We start from the raw sequence: 17,928 nt of genomic DNA, 5'->3' as shown, positions 1-17,928 counted from the left end.
CTGCAAGCCAGGGGTGAAGGTGTTATATGATTGGATTTATGATGGATTATATTTATATACATACAAATCCATATATATAAATAAATCCATATATATGTATATATATGAGGTGGTACTGGGGCTACACCTTGAGCCACTCCACCAGTTCTTTTTTTTTTTAAAAACTTATGTATTTATTTATTTATTCCTTTATTATTGTGCTGGGTGGGGTACATTGTGGCATTTACACAGGTTCTTACAATGTATCAAATATATCATACATGAATTCACTTCCTCAACCTTTCTCCTTCATTCCTACCCCCCATTCCTGGAGTAGTTTCGACAGGTATCATTTTTGCATTTACTAACGTGTGTGCACATTTTTTGCAAGTTATTCACCCTCCTACTTCCTATCCCCAACACCTCCTCCCTCCTTTGAGTGCCAGCCCTCTACTCTGGGCAGGACTTGTTCTGCCTGCCTTTCTGTTCTCTGAGTTTGTAGGAGAAAAAAAGAAAAAAGACAAAACAAAAAACCATGATACTTTAGCTTGTTTGGGATAAAGGTAGCTACACTGGGAATTTCCTTTTGATATTTCCATGTATGTACGTGTTATAATCCCAATTCCAATCAGCCCTTTTTGTGACAGATTTTTTTCAAGATAGAGTCTTGCAAACTATTTGCCTGGGCTGGCTTTGAAATTTGATCCTCCTGGTCTCTGTCTCCTGAATAGCTAAGCTTATAGACATGAGCCACCAACACCCTGCCAACTCTTTTTTGTGTTGAGTATTTTTGAGACAAGATCTCATGAACTATTTGCCTGGGTGGCTTTGAAACATGATCCTCCCTATCTATGCCTCCTGAGTAGCTAGGGTTACAAGCATGAGCCGCCAGCGCTCAGCTGGATTAATATTTTTAGAGGGCAGATTATAAATGTTGGTTTCTCTGTTGGGCTGTAAGGAGCAGATTGTGAGAAGTCTATGAGAACTTGACATAAGCACAATTGTGCTCAATGATCTACAGGCTGAGTTTGGCATGGCCCCAGCCACAGAAGAGAGTGAGAGGCAAAATGCAGCACAGCTGCTTTTCCTAAGTTGTTTATGTTCAGAGAAGTAGGAATGCAGGTTTCTCTTGTTACAATGTCACACCCCCCCAGAGAACTGTTGCTCCACCTCTTTGTTTACTACCGTATATAAAAGACTCACTGAAGGAGGACATGAGATTTTTTGATGGGGGATTGATTGAAGGTTTTTTTGATGGGAGATGGATCGATTGGTGGGCTGCTCAAGAGAATGACACTGCTGATAAAGGAAATGCAAATTAAAACCACACTAAGATTCCACCTCACCCCTGTTAGAATAGCCATCATCAGCAACACCACCAACAACAGGTGTTGGCGAGGATGCGGGGAAAAAGGAACCCTCTTACACTGTTGGTGGGAATGTAGACTAGTACAACCACTCTGGAAAAATATTTGGAGGCTACTTAAAAAGCTAGACATCAATCTACCATTTGATCCAGCAATACCACTCTTGGGGATATACCCAAAAGACTGTGACACAGGTTACTCCAGAGGCACCTGCACACCCATGTTTATTGCGGCACTATTCACAATAGCCAAGTTATGGAAACAGCCAAGATGCCCCACCACTGATGAATGGATTAAGAAAATGTGGTATCTATACACAATGGAATTCTATGCAGCCATGAAGAAGAATGAAATGTTATCATTCACTGATAAATGGATGGAATTGGAGAACATCATTCTGAGTGAGGTTAGCCTGGCCCAAAAGACCAAAACTCGTATGTTCTCCCTCATATGTGGACATTAGATCAAGGGCAAACACAACAATGGGATTGGACTTTGAGCACATGATAAAAGCGAGAGCACACAGGAAGGGGTGAGGATAGGTAAGACACCTAAAAAACTAGCTAGCATTTGTTGCCCTTAACACAGAGAAACTAAAGCAGATACCTTAAAGCAACTGAGGCAATAGGAAAAGGGGAACAGGTACTAGAGAAAAGATGAGATCAAAAAGAATTAACCTAGAAGGTAACACACACTCACAGGAAATCAATGTGAGTCAATGCCCTGTATAGCTATCCTTATCTCAACCAGCAAAACCCCTTGTTCCTTCCTATTATTGCTTATACTCTCTCTACAACAAAATTAGAGATAAGGGCAAAATAGTTTCTGCTGGGTATTGGGCGGGGGGAGAGAGGGGGCGGAAAGGGTGGTAAGGGAGGGGGTGGGGGTAGGGGGGAGAAATGAACCAAGCCTTGTATGCACATATGAATAATAAAAGAAAAAGGAAAAAAACCAAAAACCAAAAACAAACAAACAAACAAACAAAAAAAGAGAATGACACTGCTGTTGGGCTGCTGAGTTATGCTAGAGATTAGAGGAAACATGGGACAGTGCAAATCTGATGGGACAGTGCAAGTTTGAGCTCTGAGACTAAGAAAGCTAAAGAGAGAAGATTGAACAGTGCAAGTCTGAGGGCAAAGACTCTAAGAGAGATTATGCTAAAGAAAAGCTAAGAGAAAACATGGGACAGAGTGAGTCTAAGGAAAGAGACTTTAAAAAATAGAAAAGAAGCAAGGTTTTAAAGAATGTAAAGGAGTAAGGCCTTAAATAATAGAGAAGTAAAAAAGCAATGAGGCTGTTGTGCATCTCCACTCAAGTGCTCAACACAGCTGACCCCAACTTTCTGCATCTCTGTTTATCATTTGTCCTTTCTGAGCCTCCCGTTCACCCAGTTAGGTCAGGAGACCCAGGAGCAAGAGAAAGCTCACTCCATTGGGCTGATGTTTATTTATAGTACATGAATGTGCATTTCTCTGTAGATATAAACAGAATTTGCAGTTTCTTTTATTAAGCTTGTTTGTTTTTATGTTTGCTATATTATGTTATGTATGCTATGTGTTTATATTATATATGCTCTACTATGCAGTATGACATATGTATCTCTCTGTGTGTTTTAGGTAAGTGGTTTCTGAAAACCAGCACGTTGTTAAATTTTAGCATATGGTTTTTGGGGTACACATTCAGATCATAGCAATGCCCAAACCCCCTCTTCAGGAAATGTTATGGAAGCAATCACCTACTCATCTGAGCTGGTTTTAAGGTGTCAGAGGAAGTGGGAAGTGTCCCTAAGAAGAAATAGGCTCCAGTGGTCACACTCAATCACCAGGTAGATTATTGCACTGTAGGCTGAGTGTTTATTTAAAAATCCCTGGATATAGCTGACTGTCTAAATTACCTGCCTCTGGGAGATAAAGGCTGTGGGAACCATTAGTAATTATTCTCATGCTGAAAAAGCATAATAAGGTAAATCGAATGATGCATTGTTATGGCTACCCCTCCCCCACTCTGTAACAGTGTAGAATAAATGGTACAAACACAGGCCAGAGAGGACAGAATGTGGCACATGCATTGGGAATAAGGAAGTGGTTGGGGTGGGAGAAGGCACCCTATCCCAATACTCCGTGTAAGGCTACACTCTCTACTATGTTCTTGACTTTGGGTCAGTTTTCAGTTAGTTTTGGACTCTCAAAAAATAGAGAGCTTTGGCTGTGAGTGAGTGGTAAAGTGCTTGCCTAGTATGTGAAAGAAAGGAAGGAAGGGAGGGAGGGGAGAAGGGAGGGAGGAAGAGAAAGGCGAGAGAGCCTTGAAGGTGGGACAAAAGTATTTCCTGCTTTGTTGTCTCCAAGTTAGGAGTGAGTGAGCCTGTGTAGGAAACAGTCCTTCTGATAGAACTCATTTGCTCTGATGATGGAGGCCTTGTAGTGGCCTCCAGACTTTGCATCCAGATTTTGGCCAAAGTGTAGACGGAAGTCATTGACCTGAATACAGTGTTTTTTGGATGGCTGTTGCTCTGGCTTGCATGTGTACCCCCAAAGCCTACACTGAAGTTTAATTGCCACTGTAACAGTATTATGAGGTGAGACCTTTAAGAAGTGGTTAGGAGCTGGGCGTTGGTGGCTCACGCATGTAATCCTAGCTACTCAAGAAGCAGAGATCGGGAAGATTGCGGTTTGAAGCCAGCCCAGGCAAATAGTTCACCAGACTCTATCTTGAAAATATCATCACAAAAAAAGGGCTGGTGGACTGTCTTAAGGTGAAGGTCCTGAGTTCAAGCCCCAATACTGAAAAAAAAGAAAAAGCAGAGGTGATTAATAGCGTTATTGGAGGAGTGAGTTTAGTATCACAGGAATGGGTTCCTGTAACGATGAGTTCAGTGCCCCCCCACCTCAGGCCTTCACCAGGTGCCAATGCCTCAATCCCAGCCTCCAGAACTGTACAAAACATATTTCTGTTCATCATAAACTATTTCACTTGCAATCGTTTTGGAAATCATTACGTGTGCTGATAGAGAAAAATATTTTCTTCTTTTGCTTAAATTGACACACAAATTAGTCAGTTTTCTGTAACTGTTCCAAATAGCTATGATAAATCAACTTAAAAAGAAGGAAGGTTTATTTCCGCTCATGGTTTTGTTGGTTTCAGTCCACGCCTGACTGTCCTGGTTGCTTTGGGCCTGTGGTAGCACGGTGCATGTGTGCACGCAGTGGGAGTGCATGCGTGCACGCAGTGGGAGTGCATGCGTGCACGCAGTGGGAGTGCATGCCGGGAGGCCCACTCACCACATGGCTCGGGATGAAGAAGAAAGTGGAAGAGTCCAGCGGGATCCCACATACCCCTTTGAGGGATACCACCAATGACCTCTCACTAGAAACTCTGCTCAACATTTCCACCATCTGCCAGTAGAGCCATGGGCCAGCAATTAAGCCTTGGGGAGACAGTTCACACCTAACCAATAGCAACATACAGATTTGTACATATTTGTGGGGTGTGATGTGCTCCTTCAGTATATGTGTACATTGTGTAATGTTCAAATCTGGGTAAGCGTGTCTACAATCAGATCTATCTGAAACTAGTCCGAGCCCTCAATCTGATGCTCTTTGGACTTAAACAAATGAAGTGTGCATTCACTTCTGAAGGAAGACCTTATATGAAAGAACCTATTTAATAATGCTAGAAATAATGCCTAGCTTGGTGACACACACCTGTAGTCCCAGCTACTCAGGGGGGCTGAGGTGGGAAGATCACTTGAGCCCAAGAGTTTGAGACCAGCCTGGGCAGCATAGTGAAACCCTGTTTCCAAAACAAAAAGACTAGAAACAATCTTCTTTCAATCCTAACTCAAACAAATCAACTTTATTTTTAGGGAAACATGGGCTGGAATCAGCTTGATATTAAACAAGTTATTGCTAATTTCTTAAAGGGAGGATGTTGGCACTATGAGTGTTTTTCAAGGATTCTTGTTTATTAGAGAGAGATTTGCTGAAGAGCTTATAGGGGAACTGATTTGCTGTTTAGGATTTACTTTGAAGTAATCTCAGGAGAATAGAAGAAATAAGACTGACCATAATTGAACAGTAACAGAAGTGGCTTAGGTGACCTTGGAAGCCAGGTCATAAAGGCCACGCAGCACCCACCCGATTCTCTCTGATTCTTGCTCTCCAGTTACATCTCTCAGAATCCCCCCAACCCCCTCCCCACACTCCCACAAGATCAGGTCACTGAAGATGTCTTGCTGAGACACAAGTGTGTGGCATTTATCTATAGATCTATCTATACATATATCTATCATCTTTTGCTTTTTATTTTAAAATAAGATCTTTGATACACATCAGTAGAATAATCTTTTTTTTTTTTAATTTCTTTTGGTGGTTTGAACTCAGGGCTTCATGCTTACAAAGCAGACATTCCACAGGTTGAGCCCCACCACCTCCAGTCCGAAGCACAAATCTTAAATAGAACATTGGATAAGTTTTGACAAATGCACGAACTGGAACCTATCACCCCTCTGAGTTCCTTCAAGCCTTTTCCCAGTGAGTCACTGTCCCCTGCCCAGAGGCAATCACTCCTCTAACTTTACCCATCAGCAATTGTTTTAGCCTGTTCTAGGACTTAATTTTACTCTTTTGTGTAAAATTCCTTTAACTCAGCATAATGTCTTTGAAATGAAGTCAGGTTGTGTATTAGAGTCCTTTTTCTCTAAGTGGTCCCATGTATGAACAAACAATAGCTTGTCGTTCCATAGTCCTGTTTTTGTATATTGGTTGCTACCAGTGTTTGGCTATTTTGAATAAAGTTGCAAAGAATATTCTTATTGTGGTCTCTTTATAGACCTATATTTTCACGCCTCAAGAGTGAACCATCAAATGTGGCGTCGTGGGGTCAGGAGGTTGATATGAAACTGCCAAAATATTTTTAAGTGGTTGTACCCTTTTTCGTGTTGTCAGTTAAAGAGATCTTAGCCACCCTGGTGGGTGCATAACCCCACCCCACTGCCGTTTTAGTTTCATTTCTCAGGGACTAGTGATGGTTTTTAAATGTGTTCAGTTACCATTATGTTCTTTGCAAAATGTTCAAAGTTTTATGCATTGGATAATATTTTAATATGTGCAAGGGTTGTATGCCCTTTAACATAGTAAAAGTTTAAATAAATAACGCAGAATTCTGCACATATCTGTGCTACAGAGGAGGAGTTCCGCATGGGGTAAGTGGTGGGAGAGCACGTGCGTGAGGCAGGGCACCTGCATCCACGTGAGAGGAGGAGGCTGTGGCTCGTGCCTGAGCCTCATTTTTATCATTCTTTGGCCTGAGGTATGAATATGTCTGAATTCATATGTCACATGTGCCCTAAATGCAGACACTGCAGTGTCAAAGACTGAGCCCATCAATTTCAATCACCACGTTCTGTGAACACACTCTAAAATTACCATCAGTGCCGGATCTCTCTGACATGGCGTCCACCTGGGCCCAGGCTCTTGGCTTTTGCATTATTTATCTGGCTGTTTATTCCACCCAGAATACTGGGTACAAATTAGAGCTTCTGGAAGCAGCCTCAAGTTTTTCAGTCACTAGGGTCTTATTTATCCTCATTTAACTGAATTAGAATTCCTTAAATGGTGCCTCAGTGGCCCAAATCAATGGATGCTTCTTTCAGACTGCTCAGTTTGCATCCTGAGCATGATGTAGCCACCCAGAAGCTTCTAGAATTCTTTTATGTATCTCATTAATTAACTTTCTAGTTGCTTTGATAACTATTCCCAGAGTAGACATCGAGTATTGCTTGGGTAAGGGAAACACTAGAGCCACTGAGCTAACGTGAGCCATTTAAGTTGCTATATAAGAAAACGTAGTCATAGGCAGGGTGTCATTTTCTAAATGTAAGGGTCATGATGTTCCGGCACGCAGCCTGTTGAATGGTTATATAATTTTCCATGAGATATTGCTACTCTCAGGCAGTGACATGTTTGCCTGCGCTTCCTTCATACCTCCAAGAACTGCTTCCCCAACCCTCCCGAGATGATCCCATGGAGTAAATTTGTACTACATGATTGCCATTGTTTCCTGGTCATCATTGATTGGCCAAGAATGGAAATCTAATTTGAGCTCGGCTGCTCAAATGTGACTTAGCCAGGGAGTGCCTATTGGTGTTCAAATGCCAGGTCTTCTAATGGGGATTTGAAGGCTACTGTTGGGGCAGCCATCCTGCCCCTCTGAGGAGCCCCTCTGTAGGGAGGTAAAGTGAGTAAGCTAAGCCTGCAAAGCAAAGCTAGAAAAGGGCCAGGGGTATGGCAGAGAGACAAAGCAGGTGACAGTTTTCTGCTTCTTGCTGCACAGGTCCCCTGTGCACCTGAGCATACAACCTGTCCTTGGAACCTATGGTGTACCCTGTATTTTAAAACAAAGCCTCTGTTTCATCCTAATTGTCTTGGTTGGGTTTGTCTTACTTGTATCTAAACAACTTTGGCGAAGTAAATATTAGTCACAGAATCTAAATCTTTAAAGAAAAATTATCCTGTTTAGGAGAAAAGTACTGCAATTGTAACTGAAAGAAGGATCACCTCCAGACAATTTTATTAGGTTCTCTGCGTTAGGATTTTCCATTCCCAGCTAACAGCAAACAACAGTGCTCACTAAATTCCATCTAAAACACCAAATTTAAGCCAGGTGTGGAGGTTCACACACGCAATCCCAGTCACTCAGGAGGATGAGGAGGAGGATGGGGAGTTTGAGGCTCACCTGGGCTATATAGTGAGACATTGTAATAAAAATAAAGAACAAAAAATAAAGCAAAGTACCAAACTGAATAGGCGTAGAAATAACCACATTACAATTTCCCTTGATCATCTCAGAAATGTACTTTTCAGTAGAGATTTGTAAATTCTGCAGTATTCTGCACCCAGCTCAATAGCTTAGTTCAGATCTTTTAATGAGCATATAATAGATCATGTCAGTACTGGGAGTACACTGTGAATAAGAATGGTCTCTGGTGTCTAAAAGTTGTGTCTAATACATAAATAGAAAATGTCAATGCCATAGACTGAACGTGTGTGTCCCTCTAAAATTCATGTATTGAAACCTAATGCCCAAGGTGAGGGCGTGAGGGGGATAGAGACTTTGGGGGGGTGTTTAGGTCATGGAGGCTGAGTCCTCATGAGTGAGATTAGTGCCCTTATAAAAGGGACCTCCCAGAGCTCTCTCCCTCCTTCCACCATGTCTGCCATGTCAGAACAGACAGAGCTTGGCACCATCCAGCAACCAGGAAATGAGCCCCCACCAATCACGGAACCTGTGGGCATCTAGATTTTGGATCCCCGACTCTCCACAACTGGAATAAATTCAAGCCACCCTGTCTATGGTGCTGTGTTATAGAGCCTGCATGGACTAAGTCAGTCACTAAATTAGATGTAAGTTTCTTGTCCCTCATTTCTCTGCTGATGGGCCTCTATGAGGAGATGGGGTGGTCACAGCACCAGCAAACTGGTCTGGACAGGCCACCTTCCTTGAAGTCTGAGCTAACACAAAACACTGAATAGGAGAAAAGAGACCTGGGCTCCAGGCTGGGCTTTGCCAATACCAACACAGTTCTGTGTTCCTTATATGTAACTTGCAGAATCTTTTTTCTAAATGAATTTTCCTGTTTATTTTCACTTCTGGAAACAGAGCACAGGCAAACCGAGAAACTCATATGAGAAGATCACTCAGCATTCCATCACAGGAAACATATCTTAAGCAGAACAAAACTTTTATAAAGGTAGTTAGGCACTTGCAAAATTGCTGAGGGGGCTTGAAGAAAAGGTTCTAGGTTCCCATGAGTCTCAAGAACATGTGGTAGAGCTGGCCCCCAGGGAATTGGAGGCTGAAGCAGGACATGTTGACTTCAAGGACACATATCCACAACCTCAATCCAGAACTTGTTATCCCTGTACACAATAAAGCCATTAATAGACATCAGAACCCTGCTGTAGAAGCCCAATGGATCCAGGTGCATCACAGGAAAGATGGCCCCCTTCAAACTACAACAACAATAATTACAAAATAGCTACCACTTACTGGTATAACTCAGTTCTTATAAAACCGCTGTGAGATTGATGCTGCTATTATCTCCATTTTGCAAACAAAGAGACTGAGGCAAAGAGAGGATTAAGCATGAAGTAGACAGCAGCAGTAGACATGTGCATCTGTCTCCTTAGTGTAAACTATTGCATGTCTAAAACCTGGCTGCAAGGAACTCTGGGAAACAAACTGTGCTTTTTGGTTTTTCCAACTCTGCTGCTCTTGAGGGCACACTAAAAAGGAGTCAGGGTGGCAGCCATGTGGCTATTCACCATATCCATCCGAGTGGGGCAGCTGCAGAACCCAGGCTTACTATAGTGAAGGTGCCACCGCAAGTCAGAGGCCATCCAAAGCACCCAATCTGTTTGTCATCTGTTGCCCCAAGATTAGCTCACCACAAAACCCTATCAAAGCAATACAGATGGCATAAAGATTATAGACAACAGATTTTTGTTTGGATAAGGCTGAAATTAGTTTGTTGCCTGCAAGTATTTTATGGATTCAAATCAGACATAGTTGTACACGCCTATGATTCTAGCCACTACAGAGGCTGAGGATCCAGAGTTCAAGGCCAGCCTAGGCTACATAGCGAAGCCCTGTTTAAAAAAAATAAAATTAGAAATTTAATGGATGTCAATAGTTTTCCTCCATGTGTCAGGCCCAAACTCTACTGTCACCTCTTTTGTAAAGATTTCCCCATTTATTAACTGTATTTTCTTCTGTAAAATATCTGTTTATGTTGTATTAATTTTCTAGAACTGCTTTACCAAAGTGTGATAGTCTGGGTGGCATAAACAACAGAAAATCTTCACAATCCTGGAGGATAGAATCCCAAGATCAAGGTATCAGTAGGGGTGGGCTGGTTTCTTTTGAGACCTCTCTTACTGGCTCTAAATGGCCGTGTTCTCCCTGTGTCCTCACTTGGGTGTACCTCTCAGTGCCTGTGTCTTAACCTGTTCTTATGAAGACACCAGTCACATTGGGTTAGGGCAAACTATTGACTTCAGTTTACCTTAATTACCTTTTTACAGACCCCATCTCCAAATAGTCACATTCTGAGGAGGGTAAGGGCTTCAACATATGAATTGAGGGGGTTGGTCACAAACGTCAGCCCATAGCAATGGTTCTGTGCTAACTAGGCTTTTGTGTGCTCAGCAGTTTTCATACCAATTTAGATAAACTTTTCTTTTTTTTATTGCCCAGACAGATCTTGAACTTGTGAGCTCAAGTCATCTTTCCACCTCAGCTTCCTCAGTGCTGGGACTACAGACCTATCCCAGCTTACATTGGCAGTTGTTTTTGTGTGTGTGTGTGTGTGTGTGTGTGTAGTAGTGGGGGTTTGAACTCAGGGCCTTCACCTTGAGTCACTCCACCAGCCCAATTTTTCGTGATAGGGTTTTTTCAAGATAGGGTCTCATGAACTATTTACCTGGGCTGGCTTCAAACTGTGATCCTCCTGATCTCTGCCTCGTGAGTAGCTGGGATTACAGGCGTGAGCCACCAGTGCCCAGCCTACATTGGCAGTTTTGATAAAAAACACACTTGCCACTTGACTGTCATCTTAGCTGCTAAAGGTAGCTAAGGATGGCCAGAATGTGCCACTCCAAATTCTGCAACACCAGCCTATTGATTTGAATTAAAAGTATTTAGGAAAACAGCAAATGCAAAAAGACGACTCTGACTTTCATGCTGCTTCATAAAAGCAAGAGATGAAATTCCCACATTTTTATCAACAAGAATGAAAAGATACAGTGGCTGAGTAGCTCAAGCATAGAGTGTCTGCCTAGCAAGTGTGAGGCCCTGAGTTCAAGCCCCAGTGCAGCAAAATAAAACAAAAAAAAGAATGGAAAGATGAGGCCAAGGAGATCTGTACAACAACCCCTATATTCCTAGTCACTTTTTAGTGACTTTTCCTATTCCCTATGTAGCTCAGGGTGGCTTCACACTAAAGACCCTCCTGCCTCAGTCTCCTAAGTGCTGGGATTACAGGTATGAGCCACAATGCCCGGCCCTCCTAGTTACTTCTCTATCCAATTAAGTACCCTAGGCCAACCCCCTTTGGCTTTTCACATTTTCACAATTACTACTCTTTGTCCAATTCAGCGTTTGTGTCCAACTCTGACTGCATACTGGGACCTTCATTTCCTTGAGAGCTCCTTTTCCACATAAGTTTGTGTTAAATCAATTTGTATGCTTTTTCTCCATTGATCTGTCTTATGTCAATTTAATTCCCAGACCCCATCAGAAAAACACTAAGAAGGCAGAGGTAAAGTTTTGCCTCCCCTGTAGTGCAGTTTTTCCCTAACTCTAATTATGTTTATATATATATGTATATTTAGGAGTTAAAATTGTTTTGTGTAATTAAGCATGACAATCTTTCCTTCAGATTATAAGTATCTTTATTTTTTAATTATAGTTCTTATTTTTCTCTATTTATTTACATGTCCTTAAAGTAGCTTGAAAATGAGACCTGTTGAAATTATTCCAGGAGTTAGGGGAGAGGGGATAAAAAAGAATGATAAGAGGGTGAACTCACCTATCATATATATCTTACAATATATGATAAATGTAAATGTCGCACTGTACCCCCAGTACGGCAATAAAAACAATAAAATAGTATTTTTAAAAGTACTTAGTATTATGATATTATTCAGGTAAGAACTTAAACAGTTTTTATTTCTCTAGGCTTTTAACTAATTATTCCGGCATCACTCTCTGAATGTCCCTTTTTTGCTTCACTTGACATGTGATGAAGTGTCCCTTATAAAATGACATTTCTACACAATTCTGTTACTTGTGCCCAAGATCTTTGAATAGGCTCAGACTGTCAGTAGAAAAAAAGGCAAAACATTTCTTTATGTTTTCAACTGGGTCACCCTTCAGTCTGTCTGGAGGTGCTCACGATGGTCTTTTGCAAGTTTTTGTCCCTCTCTGCTCTGGTCTCCTCTGTTGTCCCCTGGGGTCCACATTCCACTTTGCTCTCACTTCTAGGGCTGAGGCTGTGAAACTATTTGCCTTTTGCTTGTGGGATAGGTGAGATAGGTTTTTCTGTCTGTCCTGATGGGCAACAAAACCTTACATCCTTCAGGGATCTGACAGGTGTAGAGGCTGAAGTGGCCCTAGCAAGTGGAAGAGGGAGTTGGCCAGAGGTATGGTGTGGTTTCTGGGTAATGTCTGAGTTTTAGATCATGAGTTTAACCAGGCAGCTTCATTGTGTAGGTGTCCTCAATAGCTCCAGGAGAAGCTTAAACACTTTCGCATTTGGATTGAGAACAAGTGGAGAGATCGAAATCAGAGTTTTCATTCCATAGCTTAACAATAAAGTGTCAAACACTGATGTCAGCACAGAACCTAGCATTCCAGCCTAAGCCTGTCCATGTACACAGCGAAATCAGTTACGAGGTATGGCCTAACAGATATTTTTTATAGGTATTTAAACTTCACCTTGCACACTGAAGTCATTCATACATACAGGGCAAAGTCACGGCTTTTATATTTGCATTTATTCTTCTTTTAAAACACTACCATAGTTGAATATTAAAGCAAAAACAATAGCAAGTGATGAGCATATGAAGATCATAGTCCTTTGCTCATTCACTACTGCATCTAAAATGCCAGCGGAGAGTGCTAGTCACTGGCCCCATGAAGGGGTTTGACACTGAACACCACCTCTGGGATGACGTCCATCACCCTCTAAGCATCTTTGTTACAATGGTGCCATCTTTCCTGATTTGTATCAAAGTCCATCAATTATACTTGATCCATTTCATTAGTCTCTTCTACTTCCTCCTCTCCGAAGATTTTCCAGCAAAGAAAGTTTATCAGGGGAGAGAAAGCCATTTTCAGGGAAGTTACCTTAAACTCAGCGATCGGGCATGCCTTTTCATATGGTCGACAATAAATTGGCATTCCTTCATTTAGCACACTCTCGATATCTCCATTCTTGACCATCTGACCTGGATGAGAGGCGATGACTTTGGTTCGGTTGTCAAGAGTGGACATTGGCTTTGGAACCCACACGATGCTTCAACCAACCGTCTATACACACGGAAAGTCTCCTCGTGTAGTTAAAAACAGCATAGTTCTTCTGATCTAATCCAATGATTGTATCTCCTGGTTCCAGTCCTGGTGCTTGGTCTCCTTCACCATGGAATTTATCTTCTGGCCATTTTTAATGTCTTTATCAATATGAACTTCTAGAATCTTTTTCTCTCGAACAATCTTCCTTTCACTGTAACTTTTATATCTATCTTTAAGACTGATTCGTTCTCCGTGGCCCTGGCACTCCAAGACTCACACAGACAGAATTTGCTGAACCCTTCTAGGTCCTATCTGATGAATTCTTATTTGCATTCCAGTACCTCAGCAGTTGGGACAGCACTCCACTGCCTTTTTCTCCACCTCAGCCATTTGTCACAAATCACATTCTTTTGCAGAGCCATTTTTCTTATTGCACCATTATATACATCTAAGATTACTGAGAGCTGATGCACAATATTTTTACCTGTCCTTTTCTCTGCATCTTTCCTCTTCCAAAAAAACTTATCAAAGATGTCCATGGGGGAGCCAAAACTGCCATCTGCTGCACCTCTTAACTTCCTGTTCTCCTTTGTCATGTAATTCCCTTTTCTTGGCATCAGAGAGAACTTCATAAGCTTGAGAAATCTGTTTAAACTTTTCTCCTCATTTGGATTCTTATCTGAGTGCATTTCTTCACATCAATGTAGGGCAGAAATTCTGCTTTCTACATATGTGGAAACTGAGGTTCAAAGAGGCAAAATGACACCCTTGGGCTCGCACAAGGAGTGAGTAAACCTGGGATTTAAACCTAGGTGATCCATAGTCCCATTCCTCTAGCACCCTCACTGAGAGCGTGGAGAGGGCCATAAGCATTTCTTTGGATGTTCATAGAAATCTCCAGGGAAAGCAGATTTGGGGCAGGGACTTGGAAGCTGTGACCAGCAAGATATATTTGAACCCTATGATTGTAGTGAAGGTGTGTGTGGTGTCTGCCCAGGTCAGAGGGGAAAGCAGGCAAAGAGAGGTGTGCAACAGTGGACCGAGAAGAATAGGACCAGAGAATAAAAGAAGATCAGGGGATGATGGACAGACTTGGACTTTTCAAAGAGGTCAGGGAGAATGAGGGCTGAGACTAGCCTGTGGGATGTGGCTACAGAGATGCCACCAGTATTCAAAGACACCACAGAGCACCAGTTTACTTAACCAGACTTATTCATATGAAACTGACAGGTTTTTTTCTGACAAATGTTTTTAAGCATTTGCTTTATTTACAAAAGTCAACACTTATGAATAGAATAGCATTAATTATATATTTCATTAAATAAACTGTATTATGCTTTTCACAAATTTTCATTAATCCTCTAAATGAGAATGTCCCCAGATATGGAAGAAAATGATACTAATCATTTCTAAAATCACCTCATAAAGATGGAGGTAGTTGTAAATTTTTAGAACATTTATCTATTGATTGTTGGACAAAATGAATAGCTTTTCTGATGCATGTAAGTGCACGATTAAAATACTAAAAAAAAAAAATCCCAGGACTGGATGAGTGGCTCAGTGGTAGAGCACCTGTCTGGCAAGTGTGATGTCCTGAGTTCAAACCCCAGTGCCACACACACAAAAAAATTAAACATGGCTATTTAAAAAAAAAAATCCCAGGAATACAAATAATGTGAAGTTATTTCTTAATACATAGGAAAAGGTGAGTGGTTCTGATTTTTTTTTTTTTTTTGCAAAATTCAGGAGTATAAATGAGCTTTGCCTCATGGGTTAACTCAGATCCAAAACCATATGTTAATGGTGAGCATACTATTCAAATAATAATTGACTTTGGAGGTCAATCAATAGAGACAAGGGAACGTGAGAAAACCTTCAATGGCGCTTTGCACAGTCACCTTTATGTCTTCTGGAGATGCTATGACAACGTGTTCTCTTTGTGACAATGGAAAAGGATCATTTAGAAAGTATAATGTGATTTTATTAGTATAAAATAGAATATAAAAATATAAATTTTAATGAAAATTTATTAATACCATGCTTGCATCATCAAAACTTAGGATTTGGGCTTTATCTTGTCTTTTGTCTAAGGTTGCTCCTTTGACAACCTTAAAGTGCACTCCAGAATGCTACCAACAGCACAACTTTTGTGAGTAGCTGCCAGAGCCTCATCACTTCCTCGGTGAAGTTTGAACAGCTGTTGCTGTTTGGACAGATGCATGGCAGAATCTGGCCATGCTTTTTCTAGCACAAAGGGAAAGTGCATGGGAAGTGTCTCCCGCGGGCCCGAGCTTAAGGCCTGTGCCAAATGTGCTTTCTTGTCCTGCTCATCATGCAACCCCTGAACCCACTGGTGCTACAGAACTTAGTCCTGGTGCACCAAGACCTTGACCTTTGCCCATCTGCAGCACTGTAGCCCTGAATCAGGACAGGCTGTTTGCTAATTTTTTAATGACTATTATAAGCACTCAAAGGGAGGAAGGGAGATAAGAAGCACAAAGGAAAGCTTGGTGTCTAAATGTGACATTAGTGGGTATGGCAGTTTCCAATTTAATACCGCTCACATCAAAGCCTACCTTTTTTATCTGTTCTGTGACGTCGGGCTGGGCACTGGAAAGCCTTGCTCCTTTGCAACACTTTGTCAGGTTTGCTCCACAGAGGGCACAGAGAAGGCCCTGCAGGAGGAAGGGGCTTCTTTTTGCATTTATATGCTCAGCCAGGCAGGAGCAGAGCTGGACAGTGAGGTGGAGGTGGGTAGTGCCTGGTGGCACATAGCCTTTGCTGGTGGGTGCACTCCCCGCCCCCAGCTGCAATGTGCGACCTGATGACATCCCATGGCTTCCCCTGTGCTGGAGAATTGCCTTTGCTACCCAGAAGCTGCTTTGACCTGCTCGAGGGGCTCTGCCACAGTCCCACCTGCTGGCCTCTGGTGGTCCCCTGACTGACCCGTGGGTGAAGGACGAGAGGCTGACCCTCTCTCTTCCAGGGAACTAATATTATTACAGTTTGTGCTCAGCTGGCCTTTCTTCCCTGTCCCATCCTGCAACCCTCGCCTTGCTTCTGGGCAGAGCCTTCACCCACAAGCACTTGAACTGCAATACTTGTTTGCAAAAGAAAGCTCAGGAGAGAGTCTCACTCCAGCAAGCAAAGTTTAACGACTGGCTCAAGCTGCCAGGCTGCTCATGAGAGCGGTGCAGCCGCTGACTCTGAGCAGGAAGGCTTTTATGTGTGCTTTGTATGAGAGAACGAGGAAGTGGGTGATGTGAAAAATTTACTGAGGTCGTTGGGGCGGAAAGCTCTCAATTGAGCAAGGGGTCTCTTCTGAGAACCGATGGTTGTTTTCTCTGGGGTGTGTTTTCCAGGAGCAGAAGGGTGGTTTTGTCATTAACCAGGGGGCACAACGGAGGTCAGAATGGAGACCCAGCCCAGCCCAAAGTGGAGGCACTTTTGCCTGCATATTTCTGTTAGTAGTCAGTATGTGCAAGGCCCCAGGTTCCAAACAGCACACGCACGTGTACACACACACACACACACACACACACACACGTGCATGCACACACGCACACATGCAACACACACACGACTCTCATGTCTGGTTCTGCTTCTCAGGAACGGATCACATAGAGCAGAGCTGAACAGAAAAGAAGAGAGGCCCTCTGAGAGCGGGAGAAACTCAGAAAATGAGGAAGACAGAGCAGCTTAATTCCATGCAAACACAAATATCCTGGAGCCAAGAGTGGTGAGAAACCAAAAGAAACTGACAGAAATGGCTCCACAGCAAGGAAGGTTTATTGGGGGACCGAGGGAGGGTCACCTGCTGAAGCTGGTGCCTGTGTTCCTCCCACAAACTGGGACAGTTATAGGTCGGGGGACAGCCTTCATGAGGCTCTGGGTGGGGGAAATTCTTGTGATTAGCTGGTGCTTGGATGCCAGTTCTTCTGTTAAACCACAGTCCTGCCAAACAGGATATTTGTGCTGTCAGGGGCCCTGTGGGTCCCTGCAGAGCCATCCAAGATGGCAGGGGTCATGCTAACAATGCACGAATGATTCTGCAAAAAAGTTGTGACATTACTGCTGCCGTCAGCTTCTAGAAGCTGCCACACTATATTTGAACCACAATGTCCACGGTGACCCGGGTCCTGTCTCCCTTCCACAGGACTAATGGCGCATTCGAGCGCATTGTTGAAATCTGAATGTTCACAAGCAAAGACAGAAAGAGGGCATGCCAGTCAGCAGGAGTTATTTCTGAATAGGGAAAGATTTTAATTTTCTTTTTTAAGATTTTACTTTCTAAGTTTTTATTAGTGAATATTTTTACCATAATAAAGACCTTCCCTACACAATAAATATTAACAAAAAACAAAAGTAAGTCATCAGAAGGCACAAAGTTACTATCTTTTAAGTCACTTCTGTTTGCTAGTATTATTACCTTTTTTAACACCTTTAATCCTGATTTGGTGTCACTGTTTGAGCCCTTCTGCCTATTCAGCATTCCCAGCTCTTTGGATGTTGT

The 17,928-nt window shown here is 42.4% G+C and overlaps 1 pseudogene; it reads right to left on the bottom strand.

Annotated features, from left to right (window-relative positions):
- Nucleotides 1–12,985: 12,985 nt before the first annotated feature.
- LOC109683303 (dnaJ homolog subfamily A member 1 pseudogene) lies at nt 12,986–13,748 on the bottom strand (annotated as a pseudogene).
- Nucleotides 13,749–17,928: the final 4,180 nt, after the last annotated feature.

Source organism: Castor canadensis, chromosome 9 (assembly GCF_047511655.1).
Source record: "Castor canadensis chromosome 9, mCasCan1.hap1v2, whole genome shotgun sequence".
Lineage (NCBI taxonomy): Eukaryota > Metazoa > Chordata > Mammalia > Rodentia > Castoridae > Castor > Castor canadensis.
This window is presented reverse-complemented; position numbering and strand designations above follow the sequence as displayed.